This window comes from Puntigrus tetrazona, chromosome 3 (assembly GCF_018831695.1).
Source record: "Puntigrus tetrazona isolate hp1 chromosome 3, ASM1883169v1, whole genome shotgun sequence".
In the NCBI taxonomy this organism is placed as follows: domain Eukaryota; kingdom Metazoa; phylum Chordata; class Actinopteri; order Cypriniformes; family Cyprinidae; genus Puntigrus; species Puntigrus tetrazona.
The window spans coordinates 1,800,140-1,827,836 of NC_056701.1; the positions used below are offsets into that span (position 1 = coordinate 1,800,140).

Consider the following 27,697-nt stretch of genomic DNA (forward strand, 5'->3'; position numbering starts at 1 on the left):
TGAAAAAACTAGTTTTTGATTAGCTAATTGTGAACTACTAGTTTCAAACAGAGTGCTATTATTTACTAAATTGTTAATGTTAATAGTGCATTAGTCGTGTTCTTGTGTTACTAAAAATAATCTGCTGATAAATACTCTTCAAGTGTTTGTCGTGATTACTGCAAACCTCTCTCGCTGTAAAAGAGGTCCATCTACACTGCATTCTTCACAATTTTCTGCAGGGCATGTCTGGGTGCTTCCTCGCTCATCTTGTTCTCAAAATGTCTTGTCTTTACCAGCACAGGCAAAACTAAAAAAAGTGATTGTTGACAGACTACACACACAAAAACGCTATGGACAAAACTGAACATCTAGAGACATCGGAAAGGCGTTATTTAAAAACCAACTGAAGCCACGCGGCACAAAAACCCTCACCTCCAACTCACTGACCTTAAAAACAAGAATTAGAATAAGCTCAGACACTTTCACTTACTTTTCCTGAAATACCGTAGACTTTAGCTGAAGGAAGGCTTTTGACGCAAAAAGTTTGTATTGGAGTCCTCAAGAGAACTTTCAGAGCCTCCTCTTTTGGCATTCAGAACTGAACAGGCTTGATGCAGACGCTCTAAAGCGCTTGTGGCTGGTCAGTTTGTCCTTTGTATTGCTAAACAACAAGATCACCTGCTTTAGTTTGTTTTTGAATTTATTCAAAGAGGTAAATTTGATTTATTTTATTTTGCCAAGTAGAAGAATGTCTTTTATTGTCAATTTGTCTTTTTATTTTTGGTGGGGTGGGTATTATTACTGCCATTAACAATAATAAGAATAATACTACCAAAACTGTCCATATTTTGAAAGGAAAATCAAATGAATCATTGAGCATAGACAGCCTCTCATTTCCATGAAAGATAAATCCTTCTTAGACTGGCTTCTGCCGCTTAGAAGAGTTACTTATCTGGATGTTTTTTTCAGTCTTGGCTGTCACAAAGATATTTTTTGAGAAAGTTGCTGATGAAAGAGAGATTTTGTTCACATAATTATAACTCTGGCTGGTGGCTGGTGTACACTGGATAACCTAAACGAGTAGTTAATAAATCAATACCATCTTCTCATGGTTTATTTACAGTTACTTCGCTTTAAACCATCAACCTCTTAAGACTAAATACTATCAACACGGTGTGTGCATGACCTATTTCCAGTGATCTTCAAAACTTTCCAAGCGAACACTTCCTGCGAGAAAGACTGCCTTCCTGTAAGTGGAACGGCAGAACAGCAAAGACGACATCTACCTAACTAAACATGTAAGTCCCAAGTAGCAGACAAGCTTTATTCAGTCTGGAGAGAGCAACCTGCTTAACTCAGATCCAACCTCAAAAGCATGGGTGAGTGTATTCTTTGCTTTGCTGAACTAGGCGTTTTTATGCTGTAGTGTACTGTGTTTAAGTATATGTCGTTGATGTTTTGTCAAGACAAATATATTTCCTAATCTGACCATTGTTTCAATCTGAAACTCTGCGGCTGTTCGCTTTCGACCTCAAACATTCTTCTCGGGAAAAATGAACTAAATATCGGAAAAGCGGAAACATCCGGGATCGCTGTCACACAAAAAGGAGATAGCAGAACTTGATGTGTCCGTGATCAATATGATCGCTTACACTGCAGGCTGAGCTTTACTTGACTCTTAATAATCTCATCGGCCGGCGCGAATGAAAACGTAAATCCACGCCTTTGTCTTTGTTAGAGCGGCTGGTCCGCCACGGACGCTGATAAGATGGGCCTGGAATGGCTTCGCAGAGAGTGTTTGGCACAGAAGTTCTTCAGTTTGTGATGGTCCTCTTCACCTATGAGAGTTTAAGAGAGCGCAGCGCCATAAATGACTCATCTGAAGAGAAACCCTGACCCATGCAGCTGCTGGAGAGATGGAGGAAGATATCACACCTGCAATGAGAAGATGAACGGACCAATCAGAGATGAGCAAATTGATAAAAAAATTAAGCAACTGTTTAATATAGAAACAATACACTGCCGCTTTTAAAAGACACAGTGAACTCAACAAAAGTCTGAATGTGAAAAGTGGTAAGCAAGGAGACGTTTTTTTTTAATATCCATACAGTTATAGGATTAAAAACATTTGGAAGCATGGATCTGCATGAACTCTACACAGAAATATAATCAAAAAGTATTAAATTAAAAACATAAAAATGTTTTTTGTAGAGAAACAATTCACATATTAAAAGTTAGTGGCAGGTGTATAATAATACAAACATGATATGTTGTTTTTCTTCTTGCTTTAAGAAAACAAACCTATAATCAAGAAAGAAAAACAGGAAGATGCTCCAACATCAAAGATTAGAGTACAACACAGGGTGAGTGCCTAAGGTTTTAGGAATCGGCTTTTACATTAAAATTGCTATACTGTATGTATGCTTTGGAGCACAAGTGTACTGTATATGTGTCATGGTAAAAGTGTTACTGGGCTCAATTTCCTTCAAAGGTCTGAATATAAAAAGATGAACATGGAGAAAATATTGGTAAAGGTTGATAATGTAAATATTTGTAAAATATTGGTAGTTTGAAGGTTCTAATCAAGGTTTTAATTAAGGAGTGGATTGTAGCGTATGAGAGCCATGGCTATGCCACATACCTCACCACATTCAGCCCACTAACCCTTCTCTTACATCCACTCTACTTAAATTTACATTTACATTTAGTCATTTAGCAGACGCTTTTATCCAAAGCTTTAATGTACAAAATGAGGTAGGCAATAGAAGCAATTAACTATCAATAGAAGCAATTAACTATCTTCACTCTGCAACGGTAACTTCTACTTCAATTGAGAGTCCCAACACTCTCCATCGTTGACATTCCTGCCTTTTACCAATTCTTTTACCAATTTTTACAATGTATTCAGTAAGGAACGATCTTCTCAGCAAGGCCATAACCTCATCTGTATCCGAGAGGAAAGACCGCTTTTGCATCACCCCTACCCGGACACTACGAATTTTAGGTCATGACCTATGGCCTCGCCAATAGTCCTCCATATTCCAGAATTTCATTAATAAAATCTTCCATGATTACCTCCACCATTTTTCCATCATCAGCATTCACAACATTCTTATCTATTCACGTAACTTGAATAAACAGCAGTCCCACGTGACGCCAAGTCCTCCAACATCTTCGAAAGCATAACGCCTATCTTAAGGCTGAAAAATGCGAGTTCAACCAGACTACCATGTCCTTCCTCGGTTACATGATATCAGCGGAAGGGGTTTGTATGAACCTACTAAGGTGGATGCTGTAATGAACTGGGTAGAGCCCTAAAACAATGAAAGAACTCCAGCGCCTCGGCTTAAACTATCTTCACTCTGCAACAGTAACCGCCATAGGTTACCTTAATCCCACACATATCTTCCAGGAGACAAGGTATGGTTTCTACCACTCTCTATGGAAATCTGCCTCTGGCTGCCCTGCAAGAAGCTGAGTCTCGCTAAATATTCACCATCCATTCCCAAATCAATTCCATCCTTTACCTCCTGAACCTGCCTCCACAATACCGGATTTCACCTACATTTCACGCTTTCTTTCTTACTTAAACGCCACACTGACCCAGTCTTTAATCCTTCAATGGAACCAGAGCCACCTTCCCTCCAGACCAGTCCTCTGGGATACGATCTACCAGGTCCAGGAAATCCTCGACTATCAGTGGTGGAACGGCCAGCTACAATACCTCATAGACTGAGAGGAGTTTGGTCCCGAGGAATTCCATCGACAGCATCCTGACTGTCCAGCTCCCAGTGGTCGTTGTCGCCCCTTGCCGCAGCTCTCGGTGCCCGTGAGTCACCCGTGGAGAGGGGGACCGTTACACCTCTACACGCTCCCTGAGTCCCAGTCACCAGGAAATGAATCACCGCCCACTCAATCCCCAACAAGCCACATCCGTGAACCATCACCTGAGTACTAATTGTCAACCCCTGCCCCGCAATCACCACACCCTTCAAATACTCACCTCTGCCACCCACTCTTTGGCTGGAACTGTTACATGGACACTACTGCTTTGATCTTCTTCTGTCATCGCTTCCTTGTCTCCTGTGCCTCCAAGGAAGTCTGTCTTTGTGTACCTGAGGATGAACCAATACCTGTTTTTGAGGGCACTTTGCTTGTGTGTACTTACCTGGGCATTATTGGTCCTGTGCTTGAAGAAACAAGTGCTGAACACATTCACCCACCTCACCTGGCGTTTGAGCTTCTATGAACTTAATAAATATCACAAAGTTAATAAGTTCCTTCTCTCTTCTGTGTGTGGACGTGACAACCAGAGGTATTTTCGAAAAGTCAAGGTTAACTTCTACCATCTGCAAACACTAAACTCTCAGTTGATTTTTATATACACAGTACATCCTCTGCGTGCAGGTCAATTTTTTGCTCAAAGTAAAAGTTGCTATGGATATCTACACACCATCTGAAAGTTATCTCCACTTGTGGAACCGAAAGCTGCATCCATATTTCCTTCAAACATACCTGAGTATGTCACATAACCTGTTTTCTATAATATATAGCTCCTATAATACATTAGTGCTGAAACTTAGTGTAAAGAGAAAGAGATGATCTGACTATTTAAACCGATGTAGCAATGACATAACCAAAGTTATATGTAGATAATTATTGTTATTGTTCAGGACTAGCTATGATCACATCATACAAGGTTTAACAAATAATCACTAATAACAAATAGATTAGCAAAATAATAGTAATATGTACAATTCAGTATTTTAGTATATAATATTACATTTAGGCCCTATCTGCAATACAACAAATGAGAAAACAGTGTAAAACTTTAAAAAACCATTACATCTCTGTTAAAACAAATGGTGAGAAATGAGTCAAAGGATCAGTACATATACTTTCTACACATCTGGAACCAATCTTTAAGCAGAAATCAAACAAACAACTTACAAACTTCAAATAGCAAAGTACAGTGTCATGTACTGTACATAAAATGTCATGAAATGAACTTTGAATGATTACAAATGGTGGCTTTATTTCACAGGTAATAAAACATAGATTTGTAAACAAAAGTCGGATCAGATGAATTCTACAACAAGAAACAGGAAAAATGGGTCTTCTTTACAGAGACTTCATCTTGAAGACAAGCACCACAATAAACTGAGAACTACAGATGTTCTTCAGATAACCAAACATTCATTGCAATCTCATGAGTCCTATGTGATGAAAAAGAGCTGGTTCAGACTTTCAAGTGCAAAAATTACTGATGATAAACTACAGGGCAAGATATATTAATGTTAAGGCTAATAAAACAGCATCATGCACAGCAAAGACATAATGAATCTGAAGTTGAGGGTGATGTTTTTGATGATGTTTTAAAACATATATCTTTATCTAACAAAAGGAACAAGTCAATCTGATTTCATTCACCCCATGGATGTTCAGATGGCCGTGTTTCATTGTGCTGATAGTTTCCTGAAGCAGCTGATGGTGACTAAACTGTCTCAGTGTCAGTACGCCCTGCCTCTGCTTTTTCCTGATCCATTCACACAACAGATTGAGTGCTTCTCTCTGGACATTCAGACAAGTCAACAAGAGCTGGAAGATGAGGAAAACTAACAATGAGACCATCAGTCAAATCCAGCCGATATACAAGGCGAAACTCCCATGGTGTTTTTCTTCAGGTTTGGCTCTGTGTCTTCATCCAAGTCTCAGCTGCTGAACAGTCTGATCAATGAGAAACACAACACATTCTTCCACAGGAACTGTTCAGGCAGCAGCAAAACCAGAGTCCTGATAGATGGAGTGGTGGAGATCACCTGGTACTGCCTTCAGGGTCACATGATGATAAATTCAATGACTGTGTAGCGTCTCTGTAATCTACACTTGGTGATGCAGGAGACTGATGAGAAACAGCTGCAGATCCTCACTGAAATGAGCTCAGTTAATGTTGTTCTTCTACCACAACAGGACAGGAACGACAAACATGCAGCAAAGATACAAAACCTGCACAAGGACAGAAAACCACTCATTTTCCTTTTTAACGGAAGATGAATCTGAAGTGAATAAAATAAGAACAGGGAAATTAAAAATTGGTTTAAAAGACAGAAGTCAGGCAGATGTATCTGCAGAACTTGGAAAAGCTATAAAAGATTGTCTCTCAGAATCATCTTCCCATTTTCAGACTTGAAGATATGTCCAAACACTCAGACATCAGAGTAGATGAGAAAGAAAGATGATGACTGCAGGAGAGGAAGAGAAGCACACAACAGATAATCAATTGTTTGGAAAAGAAAAGTCTGATAGAAATCAAAGAATTATTTCTGCCTCATCAGGGGACAACTGTGGCATCAGTGGTGTCAGAAGAACAAAGAATTACATAGACTCGAGGAGCAGATGAGATAGAAAATGGACATTAGTAGAAAACAAACAGACTTGTAAAGAAAATCCGTGAATTGCAGCATGTATCTGACATCAGTGAGTTCATTAAATTATTCATTAATAAAATTCACTCAAATACTGCAAATAAAAATATATATTTCCTGAAATGGTTTGAAATATTCCTGGATGAATATATATTTGATGACCTTTCTGCTATACATAACAAATATGAAAAAGTGGTCAACAATTGAAGACTGAAAGAAAATTATGATAAATCTGAGCAAATGGTAACTGAACAAGCTGAACTTGAGAGAATATCTGAGGAACTTCAAGCTTCATCCTTTGGTTTGGAGCACATCATGAGGGAGATTGGTCAGATCTATGAATCGTGTTCATCTGTGAAGGAGAACAAGAAAGACCTACAGGTTCACTTCTCTTCTCTCCCGGTCTTGCAGCAGAGAGATGATGATCTCTGGATTCCACTGGAGCTGATGGATGGAGATGCTGCCTCATGTTCCTGTGATCTGATCTCTGCTGTTCTAGATCAACCTGTCCAGAAACTGGGAGACCAGAGAGTCTTTGTGCTGTCAGTTTTAGGGATCCAGAGCTCTGGAAAATCCACCATGCTGAATGCCATGTTTGGACTCCAGTTTGCTGTCAGTGCAGGCAGATGCACAAGAGGAGCTTATGCAGCTGGTCAGAGTCTCAGACGAGATGAAAACACAGATGGATGTTGACTATATTCCCAAGGTTGTTGATACCGAGGGTCTCAAATGCTCTAGAACTGGCTGGAAGATCATCTATAGATCATGACAATGAACTGGCCACATTTGTTGTTGGTCTTGCAAATTTGACTCTGATCAACATTTTGGAGAAAACCTGGCTGAGATGCAGGACATTCTTCAGATTGTTGTTCAGGCCTTCATAAGGATGAAGAAGGTCAGATTAAATCCCAGCTGTGTGTTTGTGCATCAGAACGTCTCAGACATTGCAGCTGAAGAAAAATGCAAGAGGGAAGGGGAGAAAAAACTGCAGGAGAAACTGGATGAGATGACAAAACTCGCTGCTGAAGAGGAAGTCTATGATGCAGAATATTTCAATGACATCATTGCATTTTGATGCACAGAATGATGTGAAGTATTTTCTCATCTTTGGGAGGGAACCCACCAATGGTACCACCAAACCCAAAGTACTGTGAGAACATTCTTAAGAACTCCAAAGAAAGCTATTATGTCTCATGCAAGAAGATATGATAAAAAATGATGCTGACAGATTTAAAGACCTGTATTAAAGATCTCTGGGGAGCTTTTTATTAAAGGAACGCTTCATCTTCAGCTTCAGAAATTCTCTGGAGATTTCATACTTACAGAAAACTAGAGACTCGAATACAGCAAGTGGTCCTGGAGTCTTCTGTGAGTGCCATGATGGAAACTGAGAACAAACTATACAACAAAATAGAAAATGAAGCAATTCATGAGATTGAAGAAACTGCTCTTCATAGAGAACTGAAGAAGACGACTGAAGAAGTGGAAAATCAATGACAGAATTCTTTGACAAAAGACAAAGACAATACTATACTGATTCACTGGAAAACATCATTTGAAATCAAAATCAAAGATGTTCTGGGAAAATATTGTAAGAGAAACAAAGAGAAAAATTAAATGAGATTCTTCAACAGCGTGACTTAAAGAAAAGATTGATGCCCAGAGAATAAATCATGAAAAACACTCTCTATGAAAAGAGCAAAAGAACTTGCCTTAAAATTTAAAGACAAAGCAAATGATAAAGAAACTCTAAAAAAAGAGTTTGATTTGTACTGGGAACAGGTGTGTAAAAAGATCATCACAGATACTCTCAAATGAAAACATTGACATACTGATGGATGTAAACGGCTTCTCAATGACACTCTAATGGAGGATACCTCCCATTAGACTACAGAAAAGAAGGCATTGAAGATAGTATGTTCAATGTGTCAAGGTTTTCTAAATATTGTATTATCAAAAGATCTACAAAAAGTAATAAGTAACGCTATGATGGATGCTAGCCAAACAGTAAAATGCAGAGGATGAAGACAAATTAAGATCATTAGTCTCACATTGTTCAGCAAACAGACAGAATGATTCAGTCATTTAACATTTCAAAGATGGGCTACAACATCAGCTGCATTCAACAACTTACAGATTACATAAAAGAAGAGTGTTAAAGAACATCAGCAACGGTAAGTAAAATATGTGTTCAAGAATGAATTCTTATGGATTTGATTCTTTAATTCTAACAGAGTAAACAACATGATCACTGACCAACACAGACTGTTCAGAGAGGCCAATGATCCAGTTTTCTATTTGAAGAGAAAGAGGGAAGAGTACTACAGTATTTTCCAGAAATACTGTCAAGGAGCTGCATCAGCTGCCATTTTTGGAGCAATCATCTGTCAGAAACTGAAAGAGCCCATTGAGCAGAGCGTCTTCATAAGAAGACTGCCAGAGATCTGACAGGTGAAATGAGATCAAACTCAGAATCAATGAATGGAAACAGATCAAATCTGGAGAAACACATCTTAAAGACATTGGCAGAAGAGGAGAATTTTGACAATTACATCAACTATATTCATAATCCCAGAGATCACTTCAAGAGTTTCATCAGAGATGAAGCCAATCATTACATCAATGATAAGTTCAGTGTCAGTGTTTTACCCAAGATGAAGGAGAACATTAAACTCCTGCAGCAGAAGATTTTGAGGCAGCTCATGAAGCTACTGAACATATTAAACTGAAGAGAGGAGATGCTGGTTTGTGGTTGAAGAGTTTCACACAGCAGCTCTCAGACGAGCTGATCTTCTCTGAAAAAGACCCTCAGTGGAGCCAAACATGATGATGTTGATGATTTCAGCCTCCTAGAAGATGTGATAAGACAGGAACTTCCTGCTATGCTGTCTGACACCAGTAACATATTCAACACAAAATACCTTTCCATTAAAGCTGGACCATAAATCTCAGGCCAGATGAGCTTCTGATTGATCACTTCTGTCCAGTGCTGTTGGATTCAGTGTCCGCTCTGTAAAGCCATCTGCACTAAACACCATAGAAAACCATGATGGAGATCACAGTGTTTTTTCATCGTGTTATAGGACTAAATGGAATACATTACTTTAAAACTGAAAACTATGTCTGCCCATATCTGCACATCAGCAGTAGCAAACAGTGCTCTGGCATTTTTATCCCAATGATTCTCAAAAGTCCTCTGGAGAGATTACAGAACAGCAGGAGAAGATTATGCAAAGTGAGCATCACTCCTGATCTGTCTGAACTGCCCTACTGGAAGTGGTTTGTGTGTCACTTTCAGAAAGATCTGGAAAACAAATACTGTAAAACATTTAAGGGACAGGGCAAGATCCTGGATAAATGGAAAAATTACACTAAGCAGGATGCCTTAGAGAGTTTGGATAAATATATATAATTGATCTACTTCTAATCTGCTGCACATTCTAGTATGTATAACATTACTTACTTTATAAGAATATAGGTTTGAAACTAGTTGAACTAATTTGATTTATGAGCAAACAAAGTTAGTTTAGTCATTTTAATGAAGTACCTCTCAGTGCCACATAGCATGTATGTAGCGTATCAAAGCGCATCAGAATTGAAGGAAGGAGATTGTCAGGAAGTAAACAAGATTAACGGTCATAGACAAGGCACACCATCATCATCATCACATGTAAACTCAAGATAGTAATCATGATTCCAAATTCTTGGGACGGAACTTTTCTACATATGCAATAAAATCATCTTAAAAGGACACTGAGCAACTAATCACTGATATTAATAACAGCATAAAATATACTGTATGTAACCCATACATTTGACTATCATGTGCTAATCACTTATTGTGTATGTATTTCTCAATAGCTACTAAATAGCTTATAGTTTTATATCCATGTTTAGTACGTGTGTGTTTAAATGTAATCAAATGTATCATATTCTTGTTATAAAAATCATGTCCAAAATTATACTCTGCAAGAGCGGGAAATTCAGACCACGTGACTAATGAGATTACACTCGCGATTTATTATCCATACCCGGAGCAAGGACAATATTTATTGGCTATAATCTAGTTTCGGGATGTGTCCAAAAGGTTTAAAGAGTTTAAAAACATGATTCTGATTTTGCTCTTAGTCTGGTTATTTAACTATGCTTTTAGCTACGCCTTAGACTGGTATTTAGTCATGCTTTTTGCCATCACTTTTTGAGTGACGCCCAGCTTTCTCCAGCCTGCACGCTCACTGCTGCCTGCCCAGCTTTACAACTCCTTTAACTAACAAAGTAACCAAGAACGTCCCAGATACATGCCTATTTGTATTATATTAGTAATTTCATGATTATTGGCAACTTAACCATGACTTTCTATGCACATAATTCCATTTCCATCCCATTACTAACTCACTATGTTGTAGGTACGTCCTCCTAAAGTAACAAGAAACCAAAGAACGCCCCAGATGCATTCTCTCTATTCAGACTGCACATAAGCCATTTCCATGACTTACCGCAACATAACCAGGACGTAGTATGCTCGTAATTTCATTACCATCATTTACACATTCTTTATATACTCTCCTGATTACCAGAATACCAGGTTGATCAAATTCAAAGTTTCTGAACTCTGGAAAGACACCAAAAGCTTTTTTTAATATCATTGTTTTTAAAATAGTAATGGTTAGTTACCATGACAACTGGCAAACGTCAGCTGCTGAAGAAGAGAGGTCATGTCTGACATTTTTGACTGACTGTTTTTTCAGTTATACCAGAAAATATCATCATCTACAGTCTACTTTAAGTACTTTTTACTCTGTGATTATGGTATTATTATTTAAAAATGTCTGCTAGCAAAGTTTACACTAGCATATCTTCTTCTCTGCCCGCCCTCGAGTAGGACGTGTTTTTCCTCCCCTCTCCCTACCCGTGTCCTTTGCCTGCTTGTGCTTCTTAGTCTCGTCTTGTGTCTACTTTTCTCCACTTGAGAGACTCTCTGCCCTGCTCTCCAGCTAAAACATGGATTTGATCAACTGGTCTCTCAACGCACTGACACCATCTTCTCGAAGAGAAGCGTGGATCTGGGAACCCGATTGTCCTGCCGGGACGATGGCGGCCGGGTATTCGATGGACGCGTGGGAGAAGTGGCGCTCGTGTGCTTGGAGCCTCTTTCCGTGGAGGATATTGAAGATATCTTTCTTTCGCAACTTTGATTACGGGCTATTGTTGATCGGATTGGGCATAGCCCTGGTTTATCGGCAAATTGAGAGAACGAGGGCAGCTGTCCACAGCCCCACAATGCTGCCTGGATTAATTGAAGCGTGGGCAGAGCTGTCGGGACTCAGACTGTGGCTGTGAACCGCACTTTGATAACATCATGGGGAAGCTCGAGGCTGTCGGGACTCAGACTGTGGTTGTGAACCGCACTTTGATAACATCATGGGGCCTGAGGCTGTCGGGACTCAGACTGTGGCTGTGGAACCGCACTTTGATAACATCGTGGGAAGCTTGAGGCTCTGTTTCAAAAATGGACCAGGATGGACAATAGAGTAGTTCGGGTAAATTGTCTATGACTACCGCACTAAGCCTAAACAAATTCCATTCCTATCTGGTTTTGACTCCTGTACCATGCACTGGCCTCGCCAAGGCCACTGCTGGAAAAACAACTCCCGGCAGATCACGGCAGTGAAGACGCCTCACACTCCTCACTCCTCACCTTTCCGCCTGCCTGGCAGACGGGTCCAGATTGTGCGCACGCCATGGCTGCCGGAGAAGGATGGCTGCTCGCCAGTGGAGGATCCCCAACATACCCAGACTTACCTTGTCTTACATGTGTCCAATTGTCTAAACTATGTGCTCTATTGCTGAGGTGTTTTTTCTCGTTACTACACTGTGTTCCCTTAGGAGCACAGTCTGCTGGCTTTTTTCTCGCCTCACCTCTCCAAGTGTAATGCTGTACTTCTTTATTTCTGTCATCCCGCCATGTCTACTCCCATCTTGTATCTGTATGTGGATGGGATGATGGCGAGGCATCTCGCATACGCCAGTACTACGTATGTCTGTGTATGTGACAAATAAGCGATTTGAATTTGAATTTGAATTGAATTTGAATTTATGATAATGGTGCGGAGCATGGGACATCTTTAATACTTTTTCATATTTCACTGTATTTCCTGTGTTTTTATTAATAATATGAGAGTGTTTTAAAAATCATATTTGTGTGTTGTTCAAAAGAAATAAACTGAATTCATTTTGAGTCTGTGTTTATCATTCACGGCTGTTGGAACACCTTTAGTTTGGGCATGGAGGACAAACAACTCAATTAGTACAAAACTTTTCATCCATGACGCTCGCTGTTACAAACTGGCGTATCCAGGAATTTCTACTTTTCTGGTTGTCACAAGTGTTAAGTTGTTGTGGCGACATACCTTTGGTCACCAGATTTTGTTATTGGGTAGCTACGATGAGAAGAAAACCCATCTAGTCTTGTTACTTGATTTTCTTTCGTTTCTTTTCATTGTGTATGAGGTTCATGTAAGTTAAGTTTTGCCCGCTCTGTTTCCAAGTTCAACTCTGACTATGCTCACTTTAAAACTAACCAGCCCGCTATTACGCAATCTTCAGCCAACGTCCAAAACCAAGAGCTTCCCAATCAGCCAATCAGCAACCTTGGGAAACCCCTTTCTGCTATGACGACAACAAAGGCAACACAAGTACAAATCTCTAGATTCATGCTGAACTTGTGAATGTAAAATTAATTTTAACCTCACAGAGGAATTTTTTTAGGAACGCTGAGGAAGTTTTCTTTACAAAGTGATATTGCCAACTGCTGGCCTGGCAGCATGATCAAATGTTTCAGTAATTTTCTTGGGCATGCGTTTTTTGAAATTGTTTTGTTGTATTGTCTTTACATTGCTGATAAAGTTAATGCAATAGCCTTCTTCTGTGTACTGCTTTCTAATTGTATTCTTTGTTATTTTTGGCAAACAGGGTAAAAGCTGCATTTAGATCTGCACCTCCTGCCTGATTCCACCATAACATCTTGCAGAAATTAGTCCAGGGTCTCAGTTATAAAATGTGCGACGCTCACTGATGATTAGGATAATTCATCTGTTACTAACAATAATTAGAGTCGTTTACAAGGCAGAGAGCGCAAACCTTTAATTTGTGCACAAGTTCAAGATAATTTGTGATTCATAGATTTCACATCTGAAAGAATCACATACGCACAATTTTGTTCCTACATTCATCCTAAGAATTGCACATACACATATCAGAGAAATGATCGTGAAGATCAAATGTAGGGATGGTTTCTATGCAACATTTTATAAATGAGGCCCAGGAGTTCCTACTACGGTATATAAAGACATACAGTAAAACAATTTCTTAAAATTTACGGAAAAAACAGCAGCTTTGGTAGCCAGAATTCAACCAGAAAAATGCGGTAATAACATTTTATGTTAAATTTTACAGTTAAATACCTGCCACCAAGCCAGCAGAGGGAGCCCTTTGCCTCCGGATGATCTGTGTCTACTTCTCTGCTGCTACTTCCTGTTAAAGGACTATAAATACTGAAGCAGGCCTCTCACCTGCAGGTTGTATTGTTAGATTGTTGTTTCTAGTTTCCTTTGTGTTTCCCGTGAGTCTTAGATTCGTTGGTTTTGACCCTGCCTGTCCTCTGGTACTCTGATTGTTTTGCTGCCTGACCTGACCTCTCTGGCTGTTTTTTGGATTTTGTTGTTGCCTTGCCTCTTATACTCCTGTTTGCTGTGATTTGACGCCTGCCTGCTTTGACCATGCTTTTGTTCAATAAAAGCCAGCGAATGGATCCGCACGCCTCAGACCCCTCAATCATGACAATAATAATTTCATTAACTGACATAATGTTAATAAAACCAACCTATCAAAGTACAGAAATCTGTTTGATACCTTTGAAATACACCGATAGGCACCAAATGCAGATGGTGCTGAGAAAGTCACGTGATGAACCAAAGCCCAACACAAGAAGCTTTTAAATACCAACACATATGCTCAGTGTCATTCACACAAACACTCAACATCACCATTGTGAGACTGAAATATGGAATGAATGTAACAACATTACATGTAACATACAACCCTAATAAACATAACCGATAAGAAAAACAAAGAAGAAACAGTTATTTCAAAGAAAAGTAACTTCAAATTCTGATTAACCATTTAATACGTTTATACCGTAGCATTTTTAACCATTAAAATCACGACTGTTTTTTACAGTGCAGACTACACCGAGATGTATTTCAGTTCAAAAAACAATCAGAATCAGGATCAGAAAGTGATTAAAGGAATATTTGAAAAAAACAATACTCAATAGACAATAAGACGATAGACAGTATGTGTACGTGCACAAAATGTTAATTTTGACCAATGTGCTTTATACAAGGGCTAGCTGAATTTAGACAAGCACAATACTGAGTTTAGTTAATGTAGAGTATTGACTCTTTGAGCATTTAGGAGCTGTTTTGTAGCTGACCACTCATGCTTTTGGTGATGCGCTGGAGCATTCTTTTCAGCGCTTACTTCCTCCACTGATCCATAGACACCACATAGATACACTCTTTTGTGTGTCAAATGATATTCTCTTGAGGCAGTTTTTTTACAGACCTGGATATTTGTCAACTTACATATTCAGAAACACCTGCTCATTGGTGGAGCAAAGAAGCAATTGTCAAAAGATACCTGTTTTGCAACTCTTCAGAAAATGGACGGGTTTCAATTCCTGAGACTTCACTGCGCCTCTTAATGTTGCCAACTCACATACATTTGGTCACATGCACGTGTCTCTCACGATACATAACCAGAACTCCCAGCTAATAGTAACACAAAAATAATCAACAGAGGACTTTTTGGTCTAAACAACACTTTATAAAATATACAAAATACAAAATCCACTGTTACATTTTTGTGTTTTATTCAATGATTATGCTTGATGTTGTTAAGAATTGGATTTGTTGTTACTGTTGTTGCTGTTTTTGATGTGGTTTTGTCTCTTCTCTTTGTCTCTCCAAGCGCTGCTGGTTACGGTGACGCCCGAGAGGGGTAGCAGTGTTTCTTTAAGCATGTTTGGAAGTTTCCTTCACGAGTTCACCCTTGTTTATCTGTTAACTAAATCAAATGTATTTAAAGAATTTATTCCTTGTATTGCAGATATATAACAATGGAATGCAATATTTCATATTTTTACATCTAAGTGGAAATTCTTTTTAAATTTGTACTACTGTCTTCAAAATAAATGAAAAGAAAACAAAAATAGTTGGTTTTTTCCATTATTGCGCCTAAAAACGCATCAAACCGTGACCCCATTACGAGGTAGGTACCCTAATCATGACATTTGTGCATCGTGCCACTTCTAATATATATATATATATATATATATATATATATATATATATATAAATTCTGTTCAGTTTCTTGCACAGACCGATCATTTTGTGTTTTTTAGTGTATGTGTATGTTTTTGACTGTTTTCAAAGCTATGAGTACCATTAACTGCAATGGTTTGAGTTAATAATCTTTCTTTGAAACAGAGGTACCTAAATCTTGGTTTTTCTTAGGGTACATATATTTTCAATGTGTTGTTATCACATAGTTGAAAGTCTTAAATGAAAGTGTTAAAAAATGAGCCCATGCGGGATCATTTCAAAATCCTGTCATTTTCTAGAGACAAGTGAAGAGATATTCTGATGATTCGTGTGTTAGGTGTTAAAAGAGCACATGTGAACTATGGTAATAATTAATGCAAATACATCACTAAAGAAGAAAAAAAAAAAAAAAAAAGAATTATGTGCCTAATTTCTGAAAAGTAGCCTAAATCATTTAAGGAGACAGATGTGTAATATCTTCCTTCAGCATTACCACCTTAAAGCCTTCCTTAGGGCAAAATATATCAGACCAAAATATTATCAATGTAATAACAATCTCTTCATTATACATCCCTGTCATTGTACTCTTCTACATTATACTGTTCAGTGCTTTGATACAATCTGTGTTGTTAAAAGCACTATATAAATAAAATGATTGATTGATTGATTGATTGATCAATGTGTTTATTCACAGTTAAAAGTAAACTTGCTTTAAGATAGATAGATAGAGTTTTAAAAATGTATGAAATGACACAAAACCATTCACAATATTAACTCCTGAATATTAAACTACTGAATAAAAATAAATAGGTAAATTGTGACTTTTAACTTTCATTCTTTCAGTCTTTTATATTTTTACTTGCAAACATTTACACTTGCAAGTTTACATCACAAAAAGTCAGAAATTCAAGAAAAGTCAGAATTGTGAGATAAAAACTCATAAATGGCAGAAACCATAGATTCCATAGATATCTGCAAAGACATGATGAGCAAAAACAAAACAAAGTTAATGAAGTATTTCTTTACAGAGATGAAAAAAAAAAATCATCAAAGTACACATAGACTGAATTTTAAATGCGCCATTCAGAACATCATCTCATAATCCAATTCACAAAGTGCTGAACGTTACTACAGATCCTTCATCATCAGGATCAAACTGATTACAGTAACGGCCTGCTTTGTAGTATGTGGTACTTCTTTTTCAGCTACATCTAAAGCTTTAGCCAATTCTTTCTCAAGATTTTCACGATATTCATGTTCTGCTTGTTTTCTTGTTTTTCTTTAATTCTCTTCTGGAGCTTTAGCTTTTCTTTCTCATGCTTTTCTATCAGGTAGTTTATGAAGTTCTGTTGTTCCTCTTCTAAGATTTTTTTTCTTTTATTCTGCTCCTCAATTAGTTTCTTTTGCTCCTCCAGTTTTCTCTGCATCTCTTTCTCACATTACCATCTGTGTCTTTCTTGATCTCCTCTTCTCTTTTTTAAACTCCTCTTCTCTTTTTATCAGTTCATTCTGCATCTCCTGTCTTTCTCGCTCGTTTTCTTTCTTAATTTGTTCAATTTCCGATTCATATTTGGCTCTCAGCTCTTCTTCTATTCTCTTGATCTCTTCTTCTTTCTCTTTCATGATTCTGTCTTGTTCCTCTATGATGTTCTTCTCCCACCTTCTCGAACATCTCATTGGTGTAGAAACTCCCTCCATTCACTGCCACCATACAGTCAATCTTATCCAGCAGATCAGAAACCTGTTTTCGGTTTTCAGTCTCGTTATTATTGAACACGTGGTGTCTCTTGCCAAACTGCTGGACGAGATTCTTTGAAAAATCATCATCTTCAATAAATTCTTGAATTGTTTTTCCTTTAAGATCATCTCCTCTGGTGAAGAGCACAATGGTGTACATTTTGGATTTCTCTCCAAACATCTCCTGGATCATCTGCACTGCATCTTTCTCCTCTTTAGTAATTCGTCCCAGTTGAATCACCAGCAGAAACACATGTGGACCAGGAGCTGCCATAGAGACACACTTCACAATCTCCTTCCTGGTCTCAACGTTATCAACCCCAGTATCAAACAGGCCTGGGGTATCGATCACTGTTATCTGTCTTTTGGTGAACTCTGTAATTTCCTTCTGACAATCTCTGGTCACTGAGCTTGATTTCATTGTTGATTTAAAGGCTACTCTTCTCAGTATAGTATTTCCTGATGCACTTTTCCCTACACCCGTCTTTCCCAGCAGCACAATCCTCAGATCATCGTTGTGTGTTACACCTGAACAGTTAGAGAACAACACTTATTACAATCAAACAAAAAAAGGTGCTTATTATCAGATTCTTTTAACCATTACAAACATTGCAGTCTGTGCCTCAATGTGGACTGTGTGCAAATCTGAGAGAAAAATCTCATTTGTGGCTCACTTAGAGACATTTGTGATCATTAATTGGAACAGAAAGTTGTGACTCACATCATTTTGTGAAATTATTATTATTATTATTGTTTTTTTTTTACTTTTACCTGTTGTTTTCATCACAGATCCTCGCAGGTCCTCTATTTCGACTCTGTGTTTGTTTCTCTCCAGTTCTAGTCGATCCTGAAGGCACATGAAGGTCGTGTAGCATCTTCCATCTGTCATTTTCACCATGTTCTCCACATCCTGAAGTAGATCTGGAATCTGTGAGCTGCTCTCCAAAACAAAACATCGACTTGCAATCATCTCAGCAGATGAAGAAGGAGCTGTATTCATTTGACTTGTCAACTTCTCTTTGATTCTGAGGACCATGATGTGTTCGCTGAGGTTTGAGCTGAAGATCTTCCGCATCTCCTCCATTTCTGCTTTGTCTTCAATGCTGAGTGGAGCATCAGGAATAATGAGGAGGAAAACATGAACTCCAGGATCACAGAGAGACACGCAGTGGAGAGCCTGGCGCATCACTTCCTCCTCGGAGAGCTGACTGAGAGCTGGGAGCTCCACCAGACTGATCTGATGATCATGAAGCTCCTTCTCTGTCTGCTGCAGGATCTGCTCTGATACGGAGGATTTTAATCTCCCATCGCTCCCACACACAACCAGATTCAGCTTCACACACTCTGCAACTGATAACAGAAGCAAAATCAGAGGAAAAATATTTGCATTTATCATTTGAAACGTTAGATGTGATTCTAAGGATGCGCTCACACTTGTCATGTTGGTTTCGGTTAAAACAAACTTGCTCTGTTAGTGTGGTTTGTTTGAGTAAGTGGTGCGCACCAAAAAAAGAACGCTAAAAACGATGGGTCTCGATATGCTTTTAAACAAACTCTGGTGTGGTTCGATTGAAGTGTGAATGCAACACGGACCAAATCCTTCTAAACTAACCAAAATCAGGAAATAATGACAAGATGCGATGAGAAACGCTGAGCAGTTATAAGGTAAAGTACCTTTTATGATATCTTTGTGAGTTTGCAAATGATATACATGCAACCATGCTTAGTCTAGCAGATGGAATTAAGTTTGAGTTTTTAAGTCGAAAACATCTTTTGTTTGGAGTGATCGGTAAGTTCTGTCGCGTCATTTAACATGATCAGTCAAGTTATAAACTTATCACTATGCTATAAGGTTCAGAGTCTGTAGGGTTGCTGTCAAAAAAGTGTACCAGGACCAAATGTATCATTTTCCTTTTTGGTCTGGAACAAATAAACCAAATGAACCGAACCACAAGTGCAAACACACCCTTAGCCCGCGTGTCCACCAAAGCGCTTTGGTCAGCTGAAAACGCTCAGCTTTTTCCTCCGTTAGGATGCTGCAGTTGCTATGATATGCAATATCCACTTAAGTAATGGCAGACAGCATTGTGAATAAAATGTTTCTCCAAACATTGCATCTCATAACAATATCATGGCAGTCTGGCAATTCGATCTAAATACACAAAAACTCAAGCAATACTAACTCCATTGCTGTTCAGCTGCAGTACAGTTGGTAGTCTCTACTCTACTCCGATTGGCTGACTAATTAATAAGTGACGTTTTATCTAAAGTTGAACATTCTTCATCTCCCAGCACAGAGGAAAAAACGCTTAAAAAGGCACTCAGCATGCTCCTGTAGTTTTAAATAATGTGGCGCTCCCATTTAGAACAACCAAAAAAATATGCTAGCTGCGGAGAAAACACTTTGGTGGACACAATGCCTTAGACTTCACTGTGAAATACTCTGAATGTTCACCTTCAGCACAAACCAGGTGCTGTCTATTATTCACTTTCGAAATCTCCTCAAACGTCTGAAGAAGATCCTCAGGAGAACTGCTTCTCTGAAGTCTGAAGTGTCTGTTTGCACATTTCTGAATGATTTTCTGTAGGATGTCACTGGCTTCTGTGGGCTCTTGTGTGGTGATCACTGTGGCGTGTCGATAAACGCTCTCAGAGAAAGAAAGCAGCACCTTCTCCACACGCTCCTGATCTTCTGCTGAACGCTGCTCGTGACTGAGGACCAGAACGATCACATGAGGCCCCGGATCAGACAGATTCACACACTCTCTCACCGTCCGTGTGATCTGATGAGCCGAGATGCTCGTCTGCAGCAGCTGAGGACTGTTGATGACGATCACGTGTCTGTCCTTCAGTCTTCCTCTGACTCTCTCTACAATGTCTGGAGGAGCTTCGCTGTCGAATGCTGCTCGCCCTAATATGAAGTTCCCCACCAGACTGTTTTCAGACACGCCGAACCCAGAAGAACGATCCTCAGAGGAGTCGCTTCAATCACTGAAACACAACACACGTGCCATTTAACATCTAATGGCATTGTGATCTTTACATTCAATGTGAACAAACTGAAACACATCAGCAGAAGCTGCTTTCAATGGTTGAATAAGAGAATTTGTGTTTTGGAGGGTCTTAAATGGTTCGTCACTCCTAAATGTTCTTTAAAGTTGACCAATGTTCATCTTTATACAGACTTACTGTTGGGTGGGTCTCTTTTTTTGCTGCTGCTTCTCCTGCGGGCAGAACCACGACCAACAGCTGCAGAGACAAAACACTTACATAATCCATAATCTGACATGTTTCTTCTCACATCAGGACAATAACAATAATTAGAGGGTCAAGTTTTTTTCAGGAATGGAATATAGTGGAGTGCAAGTGTTAGAGCGACAGGTTGAAGAGATGTGTTTCTTAAAGACTTAATTTACTCAAATTAAATGGCGGAGAAGATATAAATATATGAGAGGATGTTCCAGGACATATATAAATGTAATGTCACATGTTAAAATTAAGCATGGAGTATAACTGCCGGAAGAACCCCCGTCAAATACATTAATCTTCCTCCTGTTCTGTTTAATGTTTCTAGATGATGGTCTGTCTGAACCAAAGCCAGCTGCCTCACCTCGGCTTTCTCTGCTGGACATGCTGATTTCTCATCCGTCTCTTTCCTTAGTCCTGATGTCTGTCTCTTCGTCATTCATTACACTGGGTGAGAGATTACACAGATTTATTTTAGTAACACACTAACAATCAGTTGTTAATCTTTATCATGCTATTGTAAAAATACATTTTATATGGGAATTAGTTTTCCCCTAATGATAGGCTACATGTTACATTTCTATGTTGACAAAAACTGATTGCTTTGGGCTGTTGGAGTTAATGAACATCAGTTACATTGATCTGATCACACTGATGTAGGGGAGACATCTGCAACTCATTGAATTTTTGAGTGCTCAAACTTTTTTGCAAAGCACACACATTTGTCCTCTACAAAAAGTACTGATTCAAACCTCTGTAAGAATATCACAGCCCTTATAAGTTAATGTTAACTACCCTTGTTACAATCTACCCCGCTGTTATAACGGTCAGTCAAAAGAAGCACAAACAGCAGCCTCTACATAAAGTTTGCTTCAAAAGCAGGGGTTTTTTTTAAACACTCAACAATACAAAATAATGTCGCACTTTCTATGAATGACAACACCTCCAATCCTCCAATGTGGAAATCCACTTTCCAATTTTCTCAAACAGATTGATAATGGTGTCAAACCATTGGTGTCAACCAAATCTTTTAAACCCAAAGACCTCTAAGAACTTTGACTTAGAGATGCCAGAAAAGCTCCATATAAACAACATAAAAGTATTCAGTTATATGCAAGGGAATGCTAAACTGTGTTACAACTTCCCCCACACCATAACGCTTTGAAATTAGCAGTTAAAACCTGCATCCTATTTTGCCTGAGAACCTAGTTTATTCTAATGAAATGTATATGATTTAATCTGCAACAGCTTGAGCTCTAAGCAAAATAAAGTTTTGGTCAATAAAATTGGATTCTTACACCAAAATATTTTTTTTCTTTATAATATCTATTTAGAGACTTAATACTCACTCATATGATACCAAGGAAGTGGGTAAATGATTAAATTATCACGTGACTCCTAGCTTATCCCTGATAGGTGGAAATTGTGGTGTTACAACTCTCCCATGTTACAACCATACCCGTTCTCCCCACATTGGATTTAACCACAAAAAAAGCTTTAAAAATTGGGTTTTACATATATAGAAACTGAATACTGTCAAGACCATAACTGATCCTTACTATAAGCAGGATACGAAAGCTATGGCCACCTTGCTCTCGAAGATGTTTTTAGTTTCATTTGTCCAGTGGTTATTAACTATGAATAATCGTTGCTTTTAATGCTTTCGCGCTCTTTCGACTTAAGAATCTGTCAAATGACGTACCGTGAATGTCGTAAAGTCTCTTTCACGACAACTTCAACGAAGAAGAAGAGATTCTGTTTCTGGAGCGCTTGCCGTGAGCGAAATGAAAGTGAAACCAGTCATTTCGGCTGCCTATGCGGTTATAAAATAATAATAATCATCTTGTGCTGTTTAGCATATTTATATAACATACTATGTTATATACACAAACAACGTCTTTAAAAGTAATAGCTGTATGTCAGAGATGTGCTGCTCCCACTCATCAAAACAGGAAGAAACTGGTGTGGGAGGAGCACCAAACACTTTCCAGGTGAAGCGGCTAAACGAAGGTAAATTTTTTTGCTAAAAGGGCGTGACCTTGTGATGTCACTGCACGAGGAAGTCATTACTAATCACTGGGCAAAATTCATGTATATTTTCATGTAAATGCGAAGCATAACAATAAAATATAAACAATGTTATATTTTTTAAAAGCAGCATTGCGTTATTTGTAGTACTGAACAAAAGTCTAGTTTTAATCAGTGCAGGCTGCTAATATTTGAAAAATTTGCTGGTGACCTTTTATTGGCTCTGTTTTTAAACCTAATATTATTTACGCTTTATATACAGCTTAAAAATGATGTTGTCATGATATCAGTCCAAACCCCCGCCCCTCACCCCGTCTTGGACTCTTATTTAGAAATGTTTGTTCCCCATTGTTTCTGTGTTCCCTTGTTCCTTTGCCCACCTTAGTAATAAGTAAGTTTTCTTAGTAATGGATTAGCTCCTCCCCCTTGTTACCTCGTTATCCTGTCTATTTATAATCCATTCAGTTCCTCAGTATTTGGTTTGGTTCTCTCCAACAGTAGTGTTAGCTACTTTACCAAGCTACGACATCTGCTTAGGATCACTGCTGATTGGTTATGCTCATGCGTCTCAGAGACCCTTTTAGCCCTTTTGACTTATGCATAGAAATTATGGACCCATCCCACATTTTTGAGTGTTGCAGAGAAACAAGATACAACTTCTCCCAAAAAGGTGGAGGCTTTTTAGCTTGCGGTTCCCTGGAGACACACTTCACCTTCTGAACGTGCGTTTGGCCAGTTTTCATTAACAGTTTCTTCAATTTGGATTATTGCAAGGATTTCATGAAATATTATACGGTTTAATAAAGCACCACAGTCACAAAATGCCATTTCTGAGCACCAAATACAAACAAAGCTAACCTGCTAGCATGCAAAACACGACATTAAAGACATCTGCATGTGCAAGGCTACGATTTTCTCATCTTCACGCCAGCGTTTATGACATGCTGACCTTTTTGTAGATGTGCCGGATGCACGCTTGAGACATGTGAAGTAGTGTGCGTATTAAAAACAGTCTTGTTTGTTACTTTGTCCGAGCCAGCTCCTATACTGCATGGATTTCCCTTTCGCTTATACCAATAAAACTCCTAAAAGATCCTTTAGCCCTAGACAGGGTGTTTCTCAGACCCGTCTAACAGCATGTTCTCATTTTCTCTTCCTGTTGTTTCTCTATGATCGGACGATCTAAGTCTAATGGATGTTCATTCTTGCTCATTTCTCAAATGGAACTCATTTTTAACCAGATATTATAAAAACAAAATGTAAAGGCGATTGAATGCGAATACAAGACCTGACTGAGATGAAACATTAGAGAGCTGGATCTAGTCGTTCATTTAGTTTTTTGTTCTCTTGCAGAAACCTTCCACTCTTGATCGCTTCTTTCACTCTGAGTCATAAAATAGACAAGTTCACTCTCTCCATGGTTTTAGAAACTTCAGCACGCAGGTACCACATCTTTATGATATTTATTACTATTCTTGTTTTATTATTAGATCATTACAGCAGAGTCTACTTTTTTACAATTGTTTTTAATGGCAATGCTTTCAGTTTCACCCTGTTCTCACGTTACAATCGAGTAGCAGTGACAAAATGTGTCTCCTAGCATTGCACAGATTGCTCCTCAAAAGCAAGACATACTTATTTGGAAATGTAGTTGTTATTCAGATTGCATTAATATGTTGCTTTTGGATCTTTCACTCATTAAAACGTGTATTTAACAATTAGTTAAGCATAAAATCCAATCACATGCAGGATGAAATGCAGATATAGTAAGATTTACTTATATATCATGTTTTATACAGCTTGAAATAGTTGTAAATAACTAAAGTAAGCGTCAGCGGTCTTCGTTTTTATGAATTAGCCATTTCAATTACTTTTCGAATTTCAATTTCATTTCCAATTAGTATTAGTATTTCAGTTACAATTACTAAATCTGTGAACGCTGGATAAGACAATGTTCCACGCACTTTTTAAAATCCATAGTAAACGAAGAAGTGGTGTGTTTTTAGCTCTGAGGGACCTAACTATAATAAAGAGACATGTTCAAACAGATGAAATGTGCGCAGTGGCTTTGAGATCACATGCCATGCACCAGACCGGTTTTACATGTTGATTAAAAATAAACTTGCCTGGGGCGTAACGTAACCTCTCATCGGAGCATGAAACAAACACGTATAGGACACACTATTACAGAATATTGTTTAAAGCTGAAGTGAATATGAACGCATGTAGATGGACGGGCTTCGGGTGAGCTGAAGGACATTCAGAGACGATGGCTGACAGAGAAGGCAGATGTGAGTTAAACTTTCATGATCGCTCTTCTTATATTCAGCCACAGTCTGGTTTTAAACTGCTAAGTGGTTATTAATGAGAATGTGTTTAATAACCAAACCGACCGGGGGTATCGTTCGTGGGGGAGATGATGCACGTGAGCTTCAGGGGGTTTTAATTACCTATGTTTTTTTAAACCTAATGACTAAATGTTTTATTTTCACTTTAGATATTTGAAAAAAAACGATGTTGCTTCTTTAATAGCACTATGCATCATTTTGTTTTGAGTGAAGGATGCAGCTCCTTCAACACAATCATCAAAAGTATGATGTTAAATATTAGGGTGAATGAAAAATCCTGATTAATAGAAATGTTTGAAAAGAATTGAAAATATCAAACGGACGAGCCAGTGCTGTCAAAATGAGTTTATTAGCACAGTTCAACAGTGTTAAAAATATTTATTTTGTGTCTGTATACTCAAAACTTGCTGAAAGGCAAAGGTAAAAATAACATGTATTATAATGGGTGTGAATAATGCTAAGATTGTTTTAAGTTCACTTAAATTTAGTCTAATAAATGTTCAAACTGATAGCTGTAATGTTGAATGGCTGTAGTCAGTGGATAAATATTAAACATTACCTCAGTTCGTTTATCAATGTGTTTACCATTTGTTCTTCTACAGATCTCCAGTTCTTTTAAATAATCAAACAATTATTAACTAATAAATAAGCTTTGTTGTAATGCTTTTCTCTGTGCAGCGGGTGATCGGAGGACCAGGGAAAGACGTGAAAGGAGCCAGAGCATGGGAGAACGTCCCATGAGTAAATATTTGAATCAAACAGAACAGTCTGTAGATTTAAACAGCTAATACTGCTTTTTCATAGCACGGTGTGTGTGTGTGTGTGTGTGTGTGTGTGTGTGTGTGTGTGTGTGTGTGTTTTGTTTTCTTGCAGTGGACAGTAGTGCAGATTTGGATAGCCCTGACAGTAAGTAAAAGAAGTGTGATATTTTTATATTTTTAATGAGCTGTGAGTGACGCCTGCTAATACATAAATTTAGATATTAGAAGTATTTAGACATTTTTGATGAGCTCTAATGTCACATGGACTACTTTTAACAATGTCCTGGGTCAGGAATATTCCTTTTAATTATAAGTTCTTAATACTTTATTTTATATTTAAAGCTGCTGTCCATAACGTTTTTATTATTTCGGATTATAAACGATCCAAAATTAATTTCTGGCCAAGTACGTAACCAGCCAGTGTTCCAAACCTTCAAAATCTCCTCACCTTAGCCCAATTCACAACAGGAGGCTTGTAAAGATGTTTTTAATTCGGAGCGATACTGGGAAATACAAACACGCTGCCGAGCATGCTGGGACGTCTTTGTGTCCCGAGTACAGTCCCAGCTGATATTGGCTGTCACATGTAAGAATGCTGCAGATGATGGATCATTGATAGCCTTTTTCACCGCAGATACTTCAATATGTCAAGTATGGCAGTCATCAGTGAAAACTACTGGATATTCACCAGTGTTTATACTTCAAGCTATATACTTAGAGCCTGCCCTCTGAAAAATACAGGCATAATAACGTTATTTTTAGTGATCTCTGACTGGCAAAAGTCGAGCAAGATTAGCGCGACGTGAATAACAAACTTACTGAATTTATTTTTGTAATAAAAGCACATGAATTAGAAAAGTGGGTGACACCTTAGTTTAGGGTACAATTCTCACTATTTACTTAACTATAAAATATGACTTTTACCAAAATAAACGTCTCATTTTCTGCTTTTTTAATAGTTAGTAGTTACTAAGTAGTTACTTTAATATAGGTATATATTATATATTATATATAACATGTATATATATAGGTAATAATAAGATAGTTGCTAAGTTTAGGTCTTAAGGATCTAAAATGTGATCATGCATAATAAGACATTATTAAACAGCCAATATGCTAATAATATGCATGCTAATAACTACATAGTTTATAGTGAGAATGGCCCTAAAGTAAAATATATTGAAAAATATGTTCACCTACAAACTATAAAAAACTGTATATAACTATGTAAACTATGTTGTTAGCTACTTTGCTGTACATGCCCAAAAACGTAATCATAACCTAAAAATGAATCAGAAAATAATGAAGTACAGTCAATTAATAGAAACCAATCTGACTTTGCAAAGCAATCAGATTATTTATTTTAATGCATGTTATTGTGGATTTTAAAACTGGGTTTCTGGTTTTGTTTACAGAATTTTGCATTATTTTAAACATTAAATTAAACAGACAGCTATGTGATATAGCATGAAGTTTTACAAGATAATTTTTAAGCTGTTTAAAGACTTTTTGAATTACACATTTTCTTTGTGCTACCTTTAAGAAAATGAACCTAAAAGCAATGAACAAACAATGGAGAATATTAAAACGTCAGTAACTGAAGAAAAGCACAGGGTGAGTAATTAAACCTAACTACTGCCCTTTTTCATAAATGTTTAATGTATCTTTCATCGTAAATGTGTTACTGGGATCAAAATACTTACAGTACTTACTGACTATAAAGACAGCATAAAACATGAACAAAACAGTGATAAATGCATATACATTACGCAATAAATTGAGTCATT

At 38.0% G+C, this 27,697-nt stretch overlaps 2 long non-coding RNA genes and 4 pseudogenes across 2 annotated transcripts; 4 read left to right on the forward strand and 2 right to left on the reverse strand.

The window, feature by feature from the left end:
* The first annotated feature begins 5,205 nt into the window (after window positions 1-5,205).
* On the forward strand, window positions 5,206-6,387 carry LOC122333034 (annotated as a pseudogene).
* Window positions 6,388-6,825: 438 nt separating this feature from the next.
* LOC122333073 lies at window positions 6,826-8,225 on the forward strand (annotated as a pseudogene).
* A 91-nt stretch (window positions 8,226-8,316) lies between these two features.
* LOC122330090 lies at window positions 8,317-9,819 on the forward strand (annotated as a pseudogene).
* Window positions 9,820-16,918: 7,099 nt separating this feature from the next.
* On the reverse strand, window positions 16,919-20,471 carry LOC122333081 (annotated as a pseudogene).
* A 6-nt stretch (window positions 20,472-20,477) lies between these two features.
* On the reverse strand, window positions 20,478-21,219 carry LOC122330783. The gene is made up of 3 exons (XR_006248089.1): window positions 21,138-21,219; window positions 20,717-20,776; window positions 20,478-20,518 (listed from the first exon to the last, which is right to left on the reverse strand). It is a non-coding gene; the product is annotated as an uncharacterized LOC122330783 (long non-coding RNA).
* A 3,431-nt stretch (window positions 21,220-24,650) lies between these two features.
* Window positions 24,651-26,178, forward strand: LOC122330751. The gene is made up of 3 exons (XR_006248080.1): window positions 24,651-25,092; window positions 25,828-25,890; window positions 26,023-26,178. It is a non-coding gene; the product is annotated as an uncharacterized LOC122330751 (long non-coding RNA).
* Window positions 26,179-27,697: the final 1,519 nt, after the last annotated feature.